Source organism: Drosophila ficusphila, unplaced genomic scaffold (genome assembly GCF_018152265.1).
Source record: "Drosophila ficusphila isolate 14025-0441.05 unplaced genomic scaffold, ASM1815226v1 contig_470, whole genome shotgun sequence".
NCBI classification, from domain to species: Eukaryota; Metazoa; Arthropoda; class Insecta; order Diptera; family Drosophilidae; genus Drosophila; species Drosophila ficusphila.
Window position 1 is genome coordinate 4,383,722 of NW_025064389.1, and position 13,134 is coordinate 4,396,855.

At 46.1% G+C, this 13,134-nt stretch overlaps 1 pseudogene; it reads left to right on the top strand.

The window, feature by feature from the left end:
• The first annotated feature begins 4,745 nt into the window (after positions 1–4,745).
• Positions 4,746–9,551, top strand: LOC122320316 (annotated as a pseudogene).
• The last annotated feature ends 3,583 nt before the right edge of the window (positions 9,552–13,134 follow it).

Sequence of the window (13,134 nt, forward strand, 5' to 3'; positions counted from 1 at the left end):
AAATATTTGCTCTACCGCCCTCAAACGACAAAATTCTTTTTGTAGTGTTCTAACGCCAAAAGCCCGGTTATTTATATTAAATATATATATTAATATTTCAAAAATTCAAAGCCCAGTTTCTGCCGAATCAAGTACTCGGCCATAAATACATACATTAATAATAAAAAAAAAAATAAATATATAAAATCCCAAGCCAAAATTAATATCAGCCGAATCAAATATTCGGCCATATAACATAAGTATTTAATGTTGACAATAGAGTAGCCTTATGAGCTTTCAGGGCCCATATAGGGAGATTAAACGAGAAATTGAAAGTGAAAGCGAAGAAGAGAGGGACCGACAGCCCCAAGGGTATCAACCACCACAAATACCGGAATAAAACATAGACATTATGAACGCGGCCAACATAGAAGCTTTGATTCAGGCCGCATTGGCTCAACAGGAACAATGACTTAGAGCAGAGTTCCAAAACCAAATTAGTGCAGTTAATCAACAACTACAAAATCTGCGCGTAGAGGCGCCAGAAGTCGAAACATACCAGAGAATTGCTGTGAGTTCAGTACCAGTGCCGTGTGACATACCGTTACACATAGTAAAGTCGATTCCAGATTTTACCGGGGTACAGGATGAATACGTGGCGTGGAGACAGTCCGCCACAGACGCCTATGATTTATTTAAACCATACGGTGGCAGTAGCGCGCATTACCAAGCCGTTACATTTATAAGGAATAAGATTAGGGGACCAGCACGAGCGCTGCTGGTATCGTACAATACAGTGCTTAATTTTGATGCTATTTTGGCTAGGTTAGACTGCTCTTACGCAGATAAAACGTCCTTGCGCCTCTTACGGCAAGGGCTTGAGTCTGTCCGTCAAGGGGACCAAACTCTAATTAAGTACTACGATGAGGTTGAACGAAAGTTAACCCTCGTGACAAACAAAATAGTCATGACTCACGACTCAGAAAGAGCCTCACTGCTCAATACTGAAGTAAGGGGTGACGCCCTGCATGTATTTATTTCGGGCCTAAAGAAGTCCTTAAGGGCGGTCGTATTTCCGGCACAGCCCAAAGATTTGCCAGCAGCACTGGCTTTAGCTAGGCAGGCAGAGGCCAGTATCGAACGAAGTATGTTCGCGGCCACATATGCCAAAGCTGTCGAGCAGAGAAATCAGAATACTGACTTCCACAAAGGCCAACAGCGTGAGAAACAGGAAAGAAATCCCCATTATTTCAAAAAACAAAATAAAAGCCAGAATAATGATTATTGGCGCAGACAGGACAACTGGACCGATCGGGCTAAACCAGATCAGGCTCCAGAGCCCATGGATTTAGACCCATCACTTTCTAAGCTTAGATACCCAACGAGTTTTAAACAATCTAAGGGGAATAATAATAATAATAATAATAATACACAGTGTTCAGGCCTCTCCCGCTCTCCCTCTCCCGGAGCTTCTCCCCACACCGCACTCTCCCTCTCCCGAAGCTTGGAGCATGTCGCGCTCGGCCGTCCAGGCTCTCCACTTCCCGAGCGCGAGAAGTCTCCGCTGCTCCTCCAAGCGCCTAGCATAGAATAGCTTAAGTTAGTTCAAAACGTCATACGCTTGAATAAACGCCCGGCCTGTCCGCGCTATCACCCGACATCCAAGTCTTTCTTTCTTTTCGCGATCGCCGAGTGTGGTTTTTTCTCGCCCCCACAGCCTACCCCGCCAGCCGTCGCTGATCACAGGAGTTTGCTGCCTTCAAGAAGGACGCCCCGCCACTTCATTTTTTGATCCAATCGAGCCGGATTGGCCCACCGCCCGAAATTGCTCAAGATAAGTACGAAGATCTACATATATTAATTTGCCGGTCTGCAGTCAGCCACTCGAAAACACTGTTTCGTTTGACTTTCTGCATGATTTTTTCTAAAAATCCAAGTCCGATTTAATCCGAAAACGGCAATTATTAAGATCTCTTCCATTTTCCGTTTTTCTTTGATCGTGCCGCCATATTCCTCCAATTCCTCTTTGGCCCGTACATCAAAGTGAAACCGCACACATATGTATGTACATACGAGTATACATACATCAAATGAGCAAAATTCCAAACTTTAACAAAGAGCAAAAATTGCAAACTTTAATAAAAAGTGAAAATTGCAAACTTCAATAAAAAGTGAATATTCCAAAAATTCCAAAATTTAACGAAAAGTGTAAAGTGTGCAAAATATTCGAAGTGAACAGTGAAGAAATAATTTCTGTGAAAAAATTCCAAGTGTTCTGCCGAAAAAGGGCCCCCAATTTCAAAGTGTTTTTTGTCACTGTAGTCCTACGCTAAATATTTTGCACACCTTTTCTTGCAATACAGTCCACCTAATTAAAATCGAAAGATCAACACATACCCGCCGGCAATATTTTTTAATACATTTTCCGCCAAAAAAAAATACATATGTTCATATATTCTCCAAATATATTCCGTATACATCATATTTTCTACTTCCTACAGCGAAAATATACCAACATTAAAAGTATTCCGTCGGCCTCCGTTTAGAATAAAATATATAATTACAATCCACCACCGACTAGGAAAACTTTGTTGGTTTCAGTGTGTTTTTTTATTTCCAACATTTTTTTGCGTGAGCGCGAACTGCACAAACGCACATACATAAATATATCTCCAAATATATTCCATATACTCCATACATATTTTCTACTTCCTACAGCGAAAATATACCAACATTAAAAGTTTTCCGTCGGCCTCCGTTTAGAATAAAATATATAATTACAATCCACCACCGACTAGGAAAACTTTGTTGGTTTCAGTGTGTTTTTTTATTTCCAACATTTTTTTGCGTGAGCGCGAACTGCACAAACGCACATACATAAATATATCTCCAAATATATTCCATATACTCCATACATATTTTCTACTTCCTACAGCGAAAATATACCAACATTAAAAGTTTTCCGTCGGCCTCCGTGTAGAACAAAATAAATAATTACAATCCACCACCGACTCGGAAAACTTTGTTGGTTGCAGTGTGTTTTATTTCTAACATTTTTTGGCGTGAGCGCGAACTGCACAAACGCACATATATACATATATACACTTATATCCAAATCCAGCATACCAATATACACATATACACCCATACCCATTAGGGAGCCGTTGCACGACATCCAGTGCAAGGTCTTAAACATATAAAATTTTTCCAAAGACAAAATAAATTATTTCTGAGCTGCAATAAATAAATTCCAACTCCAATAACAACACATAATTAATATTCCAGTCAAATTAAAATTAAAAATACCAAAATAATTGGAAATTAATTTTTTTATTATTTGATTTGTTTTTTTTGTCCAGCAACATACAATAATTAAAAAAAAAAAAAAATTTATTTCTTTGTCTGGTTCCAAAAAATTTAAGTGTGAACGTCACTCCGTACGGCACACCGTTTGTTGATAGCTCAGAAATTAAATATTTGCAAATAAATTATTTTGGATAAATAATTAACTTCCACTCTTCGAATAAACTACCCGTTTTGGTTTTTTGTTGTCTCTACCACAGTTGGTATTATTTTCTAAAATAAAGTAAATAAATACCACAAAATAATAATCACATATCCGTATCTATACTAATATTATAAAGAGGTAAAATTTGTTTGTTTGTTTTTTTGTTTGTTTGCAGGGAATAGGCTCCGGAACTACTGGTCCGATTTAAAAAATTCTTTCGCCGATAGAAAGCTATATTATAGTGGAGTTAAATAGGCTATAATTTATTTTGAAAAAAACTAGGGATCCGTAAGAAAACTGCAATATTGTCGCATATAAAGTGAGTTGCTACCTCATCACACTGACAAACACGCTCCCATAGCATTTTAACTCAATTTTTGTGTTCACTGTGAAATTGTGAAAAAAAAGAATTTTTATTCAATTTAAGTTGAACTGTGAAAATTATGTGGATCGTGCATTTGAGGATAAATTCTCCAAAATGCTTAGAGGACGACGTGCAAACATTGGCCGCAGACATCCAAGCCAGCAGCCAGTATATTCACAAAACTTAAGCCAAGAAAGACAAATGAGCACATGGAGATCATTGGCATCATTCAATCGCTTGCCATTGCAGTATTACCCCACTGCGAACTACAGTGATAATGAAAATTTAGATATTGGACAATGGTTTAAAGAGAAACGGCTGGATTGTGCTGCGCAAGTGGAAAAGTAAAACTGGAAAAGTGTTAAATCACCATCTTTCTATACTTCCATATATTTGAAAAATGTTGCAACATTGACTTTTATGTTGTTAAATTGTGTTGACCAGCGAAGCGGACACAGGACCTCTAGTTATAAATATAATAATTATAATATTCTTAATAACATTAAGAATAAATATTATTTAATTATTCTGGGTTTTTTTCGCTCCTGTGCATATTGAATATACCCCGTTTCCACTGGGCATATATTCCTTTTTAATTTATCGTCGCTTCCATAGACCGTCTCCCTTTAGCGAGACAAATTCCACAAGTCAGCTAAATACAAATTTTTTCAAGAGTGCAATTCCAGCAACAGAGGTCCAAAATTTGTTTCTCACGACCAGCACACTCGTTTTCCAACCGAGGGTTCGTTTTTTGGCATGTCCAGTGAAGGTGGGAATAAAAAATCTCCCATTCCACCAACAAAAACTCCGAAAATTGTTGTCAAGCCGCCCACACCTAAACCTTCCAGTAAGACTCCTTCTCCCCAAGGAAGGCTCACTCGTTCCGATACAAAAATGGCTCTAGCTGCGTCCGATCTTGCGCTGAATCAGTTCAGTGAGGTTTCAGATCGACTTAGTGAATTCGAAGCGAGATGCAACACTCCGGCGACGACTCCCCCGAGCATGTCCATGCTAAATATCCGACGCGAAGAGGTCCGAGCATTGTGGGAGCGCGTCAAGAAAGAGTACGATGAGTGTAATGTACGCCTGATTTCAGCCGGAGACAGTGCAGCTGACAGCTTGCCAATTCTCCGAGCGAAATATAATTATTGCTACGGCGTCTACGAAAGGTGTGGTGCGAATATAGAGGATCTTATTGCGCAAGCTCCACGAACCCCCCAAACACAAGCTGATCCGTCCCAGACCTACGTTCCTTCAGGTTGTCGGCTACCTCCGTGTGATACCGAGGTCTTCACCGGCGATTATCTTCGCTGGCCGACGTTTAGGGACCTTTTCACGGCGATCTATATTAATAATCCAAGATTGACGCCGGTCGAAAAATTGTTCCACCTGAATTCCAAAACGAGTGGCGAAGCGCACACAATAGTGGCCAAATCGCCTTTGACTAACGATGGTTTTCGCTCAGCCTGGGATAACCTAACTAAGCGTTTCGAAAACAAACGGTTGTTAGTAAATAGTCATTTGAAAATACTGTTCAATGTGCAGTCCATCACTCAGGAATCTGGGCCAGCTTTGCGAGAGCTTCAAGACACCATTCAGAGTTGCCTTACCGCACTGGAAACGAGTGATATTAGCACCGACAATTGGGATTGCCTATTAGTTTATATGGTCTCCGCCAAACTTCCAAAGTTGACACTTTCCCTCTGGGAGCAGTCGCTCCACAACAAGGTCGATGTTCCCACGTGGCAGGAGTTAAATAACTTCCTCACTGAGCGTCACAGGACACTAGAGGCCATAGATGATGTCCGTCCGTCAGGCTCTAGTCAGCCTCAGCCCAGAGCGGCAGCCTCTAATTCCACGGCACGCAGAATCCACTCCTTTGAAGCAAGAGTAGTACCCAGAGGTAGAGGGTGCGACTTGTGCAATCGAGAAAACCATCCAGGGCGGACATGCGCACGGTTTCTCCGGATGTCTGTCGATGAGCGGTCCGCGTATATCAAAGGCAAAAAGCTGTGTCTGAACTGCTTTGCACGAGGACATCAGCTACGGGACTGTGACAGCACTCATAGTTGCTTCACGTGCCGCGGCCGCCATCACACGCTTCTCCATCGAGGTAACGCGTCTCTAACGCTCTCGACTCCAACTCCAACTTCTTCGCCCAGGTCAAGACCAACTACGACCGCTCCAGCGACTACCAGTGCCGCAACCTCCACGGTGCAAAATTATCTTGCCACGGGTCATAGATCCGTCTTGCTGGGCACCGCCATTATTGACGTTTGCCATTTGGGATCAACCTTCAAGGCTCGTGCCTTGATCGACTCTGGATCGGAGGCAACATTCATGACCGAGCGGCTGTTCAACTTGATTAAGTTGCCTCATCAGATCATTCGAGCCCAAGTCTCCGGCTTAAGCCAAACACTGGCAGCAGAGTCCAAAAAGCTCTGCCAATTTTCAATTCGATCTCCGACCAGGCCTGGCCTGCAACTAGACGCGACGGCGTATGTCCTTCCGCAATTAGCTGGTCAACTTCCGTCCTGCTCAATTCCGCAGCATTTCCTACGGGAACTTCCCGAATTTTCTTTGGCAGACCCGAAATTCTATGAGAGTGCACAAATAGACGTGTTAATCGGGGCTGATCTGCTGCCTTCCATACTCCTAAGCGGCACCCGAGCAAACGTCTGTGGCTCTCTTCTTGGTCAAGAGACCATATTCGGTTGAATCCTTACCGGACCAATACCAGCTGCTAGGCAAGAGCAAATTTCCGCTTTCTCCACTCGAATCTCCCATATATTTGATTCAAACCTGGATCAACTTCTCACCAAGTTTTGGGAGGTGGAGGATCTGCCAATAAAAATGGCAAAAGATTTCGATTTGGCTTGTGAATAAAATTTCCTCCGGACAACCACGAGAGACTTTAGTGGAAAATATATCGTACACCTTCCATTTCGTGATCCAGAGAACGTAAAGTCCGCCCTGGGACACTCCAGATCCTTCGCGTTGGCTCAATTCTTAAGAAACGAGCAGCGTTTAAAAAGGGACAGCCAACAGAAAATGAAGTACGATACCGTCATTCAAGAATTTCTCGATCTCAACCACATGAAAGAGGTCGTTCCTACCCATGATTCTGCGAGTTATTATCTTCCGCATCATGCCGTGCTCAAGACGGAAAGTACGACCACCAAGATTCGTGTGGTGTTCAATGCCTCCAGCCCTTCAGACAATGGGGTCAGTCTAAATGATATCCTTCATGCTGGCCCGGTCTTACAGTCCGATCTGACCATTCAAATTCTGAAGTGGCGATATTTCCGATACGTTTACAGTGCCGATATCGAGAAAATGTATCGACAGATCTGGGTAGACCCGAAGCATACCCCGTTCCAACGCATTTTATTCCGAAACAGCGAGGGGTACATTCGAGATTTTGAGTTAAAGACGGTAACTTTCGGGATTAATTGTGCGCCCTTCCTGGCGATACGAGTCCTACAACAGCTGGCGACTGACGTGCAGCTCAGCCATCCAAGAGCGAGCAAAGTCATTCGTAATGCAATGTATGTAGACGATGTCCTTTCGGGAGCTGACTCTGCTGAAGATGCTCAGCTCACAATAAAGGAGTTACAGAGTGCCCTAGACTCCGCGGGCTTTCCGTTAAGAAAATGGACGTCCAACAACAAAGAGGTGTTAGCTCATATCCAAGCCGGTCATCTTCTGAACAGCGATTTCCTTGATCTCGACACTGAAAGTACAGCCAAGACTCTCGGTGTACGGTGGAGAGCGACGTCCGATCAGTTTTTCTTCGTCCCCCCAGATCTACCCACAGAAATCTCCCCCACAAAACGCCAGGTGCTTTCCCAAATTGCCAAACTGTTTGATCCAGCAGGCTGGCTCGCTCCATTTGTTGTGTGTGCCAAGATCTTTATGCCAGAGATTTGGCTTCAGGAGCTGGGGTGGGACGATAAGCTGCCATCTGAGTTGTGCCAAAGGTGGCACAGTTTTCTTCAGAGCTATTCGGTCCTTGATCAGGTCCGGATTCCAAGATGGGTTTCCTTTCGCCCATAATTCCGCTTAGAGCATCATGGATTTTGTGATGCCTCGCAGAAAGCCTAGGGCGCTGCGATCTACGTGCGCGTAGAGATGGGACATACCACGATGGTACACCTGCTCACCGCCAAGATGCGTGTTGCGCCAGTCAAAACTGTGTCGCTTCCTCGCCTAGAGCTGTGCGGAGCTTTACTGCTAGCCGAAATGGCTGGCGATCCTTCCCAGCATGCCGATGCTGAATTCGAGTCTCCACTGCTGGACCGATTCCACCATTGTGTTGGCATGGTTAGCAAAACCAGCTTGCCATTGGACTACGTTCGTTGCCAACAGAGTGACGAAGATCACTCAGTCCACAGAGGCAGCCAACTGGTCGCACGTTCAATCCGAACATAATCCCGTTGTCTTGGCTAGTCGAGGGGTAGCCCTTCCAGAGCTTGTCGGTAGTTCTCTCTGGTGGCATGGACCCACTTGGTTGCAAAAGCCACGCAGCCAATGGCCTAGCCAGGGGACCGACCTTCCCGTGACCGAGATCGAAAAGCGAGCAGTCAAAGCCCACGTAGCATATATTCCGAACGAAGACTTCCTTGATCGTTTTTCCAAATTGGATAGAGCGTTGCGGGTCCTCGCGTATGTCCAGCGTTTTATCAATCGGTGCAAGAAACAATCGCCGCTTTCAGAGATCCGTCTGGAGGCCAAGGAACTTGTCGCCGCCGAACGGCTCATGATTCTCTGCACTCAGCGCAGGTATTTAACGAACGAGTATCGCTGTTTGAGTCAGAAGCTTCCGGTGCCCCCTTCCAGTTCGATCCTCTCCTTAAACCCTTTCCTAGATCAGGAGGGGCTGATAAGGGCATGTGGCCGTGTCACAGCCTCTGAAAGTTTGCGTTACGATGAACGACACCCGATAATCCTCCCGTACGAATGTTCACTCTCTCGGCTTCTGGTAAAGTTCACCCATCTCATTACGCTACACGGGGGTAATCAGTTGGTGGCACGTCTCACCCGTTCCAGATATTGGGTTCCGAGAGTTAAAAACTTGGTGAAGTCAGTTATCAATGCCTGCAAGGTCTGCGTGATCTACAAAAAGCGATTGCAAAGTCAGATGATGGGAAATTTGCCAAGAGAACGAGTGTCATTCTCCCGTCCATTCACGTACACGGGTATGGACTACGCAGGGCCCTTTGACATAAAGAATTACACTGGCAGAGCCTGCCTTATTACTAAAGGGTATGTGTTGGTTTTCGTTTGCTTCTCCACCAAGGCTATCCATTTGGAGCCTACTTCAGATCTGACGACCGAGAAATTTCTTGCGGCATTCGCTCGGTTCGTATCCAGAAGAGGGTGTCCTCGCCAAGTGCAGTCGGACAATGGGAAGACCTTTGTTGGCGCTGCCACATTACTGTCCCGAGATTTTCTCCAGGCCGTTAAAGAGTCTGTGACTGATGCGTATAGTCATCAGCAGCTCGACTGGCATTTCATTCCGCCAGGAGCACCCCATATGGGAGGCCTATGGGAGGCTGGTGTCAAGAGCTTCAAGGCATTGTTTTATAAATGCACAGCTACGCGGAAATACACCTTTGAAGAACTTGCCACTCTGCTAGCGAGGATTGAAGCTTGTCTAAATTCCAGACCGCTATCTCCCATGTCAGAGGATCCCACTGATCTTCTAGCGTTGACACCAGGGCACTTTCTTGTCGGCGGCCCTCTTCTATCCATAGTGGAGCCCGAAGTAAAGGGAGAATCTAAGACAATATTAAACAGGTGGCAACACTTGAAAGCGCTCCATCAGCAATTCCGCGCTCGATGGAAGGATGAATACCTGAAAGAGCTCCACAAGCGCAACAAGTGGAAGTGTCCCACCGAGAATATGCGTGTCGGGGACATGGTCGTCATCAAAGACGACAATCTGCCCTCAAATGAGTGACGACTCGGTAGAATCGACTCCGTCTTTCCTGGAGCCGATGGCAATGTCCGCGTAGTCGACATCCGGACGGCGCGCGGCATTGTCCGGCGTCCAGTAGCCAAAATTGTTCTCCTTCCCGGAGAGGCTCCCCAAACTTCTACCCAGTAATCCATACTTCGTTGTCCGTAGTCCGTAAGGCCCGAATCTTTCCATTATAAAACATCTTCCTGTGTTTTTTTCTTTTTCATGATCCAACGCCGACATCCGTAGACAATGGCTCCGCGTAAGCAGAACGCTCAAGTGTTGGAGAGCAGGCGGACTCGAGGCACGCAGTCCTACCGGTGCCGAGTCTGCCGGGGGATCCACCCTCTAAAGAGGTGCCAGAGGTTCCTCAAGCTGAGCGCGGAGAAGCGGCTACGGGCAGTTCTGGTTAATAAGTACTGCGCAAATTGCCTTGCCCACGAGCATTCGCAAGGGGACTGCCGTAGCGGTGACCGGTGCAGAACGTGCGATGAGGAGCATCACACGCTGCTCCACATCACCGAGCCTTCCAAGCCTTCGAAAAGGGGCTCCGCTTCTCAGCAGCGTTCGCGCCGGCAAGATCCGCCAACTCGCAGAGCGCTTGCTTCTCCACCGCGCTCAGCATCCTCGACACCAGAGCCCTCGGCTCGCGCAGCGCGCGCTGCTCCGACGCTGGCAACCCTCCTTCAACACCACGTCGTCAACGTCCTTCCAACGGCTTTGGTCACCCTGGAGGCGGGTCCGAAGATCGTGGACACCGTGGCTCTCATAGACCCCTGCTCGCCTCAAAGCTGCATCGACGCCACCCTGGCGTCCAGCCTTCGTCTGCCGACCACCAATGTCGGAAAGGAAAGGGTGTGCACGGCGATCCTCCGATCTAAAGTCGTCGAGGGAGCTGCATTGGAAGTCGTCCTCAAGGTCGAACCCGGCGTCGGCGTCCGCACCCCCATCCGAGCGATCGACGAATCTGTCGTCGGCCGCTACAAGGACCTTCCGCTGGCCGACAAGCGGTTCTATCTGCCGGCGTCGAATTCCATGGTCCTGGGTGCGGATGTCTACGCCAAGGTCATCCAACCAGGATTCCACCTGGTCGCCGAAGGATTGCCGGTGGCCCAGAAGACCATCTTCGGCTGGATCCTGTCCGGCGCCTGCAACCAGGGCTAATTATGTTGCAACGCCAGCGGTTGCAAGGGGGGCGGAATGTTCAGGCCTCTCCCGCTCTCCCTCTCCCGGAGCATCTCCCCACACCGCACTCTCCCTCTCCCGAAGCTTGGAGCATGTCGCGCTCGGCCGTCCAGGCTCTCCACTCCCCGAGCGCGAGAAGTCTCCGCTGCGCCTCCAAGCGCCTAGCTTAGAATAGCTTAAGTTAGTTTAAAACGTCATACGCTTGAATAAACGCCCGGCCGGTCCGCGCTATCACCCGACATCTAAATCTTTCTTTCTTTTCGCGATCGCCGAGTGTGGTTTTTCTCGCCCCCACAGCCAACCCGCCAGCCGTCGCTGATCACAGGAGTTTGCTGCCTTCAAGAAGGACGCCCCGCCACTTCACACAGTTCCCCACTCCTCAAAACCTAAAAAGACCAAACTCTTCTGAAAGAATGACTGGTCAGAGGCGCCAACGGATAAACAACGTTGAGCAAGCTGCTGAAAAAGACCAGGACTACGAAGACGCGGCCGCAGCCGCACTGAATGTAATAGAACAGGACAGCGACTCACTTGACTCAAACGATCTTCTCAATTTTTTAGAGGAAGGTCCCGCTTACCGTTTATCGAGCGAAGGTTGGCGGTGAGAACTATAAAAATTCTAATAGACACCGGGGCGGCTAAAAATTATGTTAAGCCCGTAAAGGAGCTAAAACACATCATGCCTGTCGACTCCCCATTCACTGCGAGTACCATACATGGCTCCAGTAAAATAAAAAACAAATGCTTGATGCACATATTTGGCCTAAAGGCCCCCTTCTTTTGCTAGATAGCCTAAGTACGTTTGATGCTATTATAGGTTTCGATTTGCTAACGCAGTCGGGAGCGGCATTAGACTTACGTATCGGCGAAATTAGGTACCGAAACGTGACCGAACAGCTTAAATTCTTCGACTGCCCTAATGTGAATTTCACAAATGTCGATGAAATAGTAGTCCCGAAATCAGTAAAAGCTGAATTTAGGAAAATGATCATTAAGAGGAGTAAAGTGTTTTCGAGCTCTAACGAGGCGCTTCCATTTAACTTTTCGGTCGTTGCTAGGATTCGTACGGAAAGTGACGAACCCGTTTACTCCAAACTATACCCATATCCCATGGGAGCGGCTGAGTTTGTTAATAAAGAAATCAAACAGCTGCTAAAGGACGGTATCATTCGCCCTTCTAGGTCGCCATTCAACAGCCCAACATGGGTTGTTGACAAAAAAGGCTCTGATGCCGACGGCAGCAAGAAAAAAAGATTGGTTATTAATTTTAGGAAACTGAATGAACGGACCATTGCTGATCGTTACCCGATGCCAAGTATTCCTATGATTCTAGCGAACTTAGGAAAGGCAAGATTTTTCACTACACTCGACCTAAAATCGGGATACCACCAGATTTACTTGGCCGAATGTGACCGAGAAAAAACATCTTTCTCCATAAATGGAGGAAAATACGAGTTCTGCCGTCTACCCTTTGGGCTTAAAAATGCAGGAAGCATTTTCCAAAGAGCGATTGACGATGTGTTACGTGAGCAGATCGGGAAAATTTGTTATGTTTATGTAGATGACGTGATAATTTTTTCCGAAAATGCTGCCGACCATGTAAGACACATCGACACAGTTCTTAAATGCCTATATGAAGCCAACATGAGAGTGGCGCAAGAAAAAACCAAATTCTTTAAAGAAAGTGTGGAATTTTTAGGCTTTATAGTCACAGCAGACGGAGCCAAAACGGACCCGGAAAAGGTAAAGACCATACAGGAATACACTGAACCGAAAAACTTGTTCAGCCTTAGATCCTTTTTAGGATTGGCCAGTTATTACAGAAGCTTTGTCAAAGACTTCGCTTCTATAGCAAGACCACTTACGTCTATACTCAAGGGAGGGAATGGCTCGGTGAGCAAACTTATGTCAAAAAAAGTCGCGGTCGAATTTGATGAGAGTCGACGTAGCGCGTTCGAACGCCTGCGAAACAATTTATCATCAGAAGAGGTCATATTAAGGTATCCAGACTTTAAACAGCCTTTCGACTTGACTACCGACGCTTCAGCAAGTGGTATCGGTGCCGTCTTATCCCAAAATGGACGGCCAATCACGATGATATCTCGCACGTTAAAAGACTGCGAGCTCAATTACGCT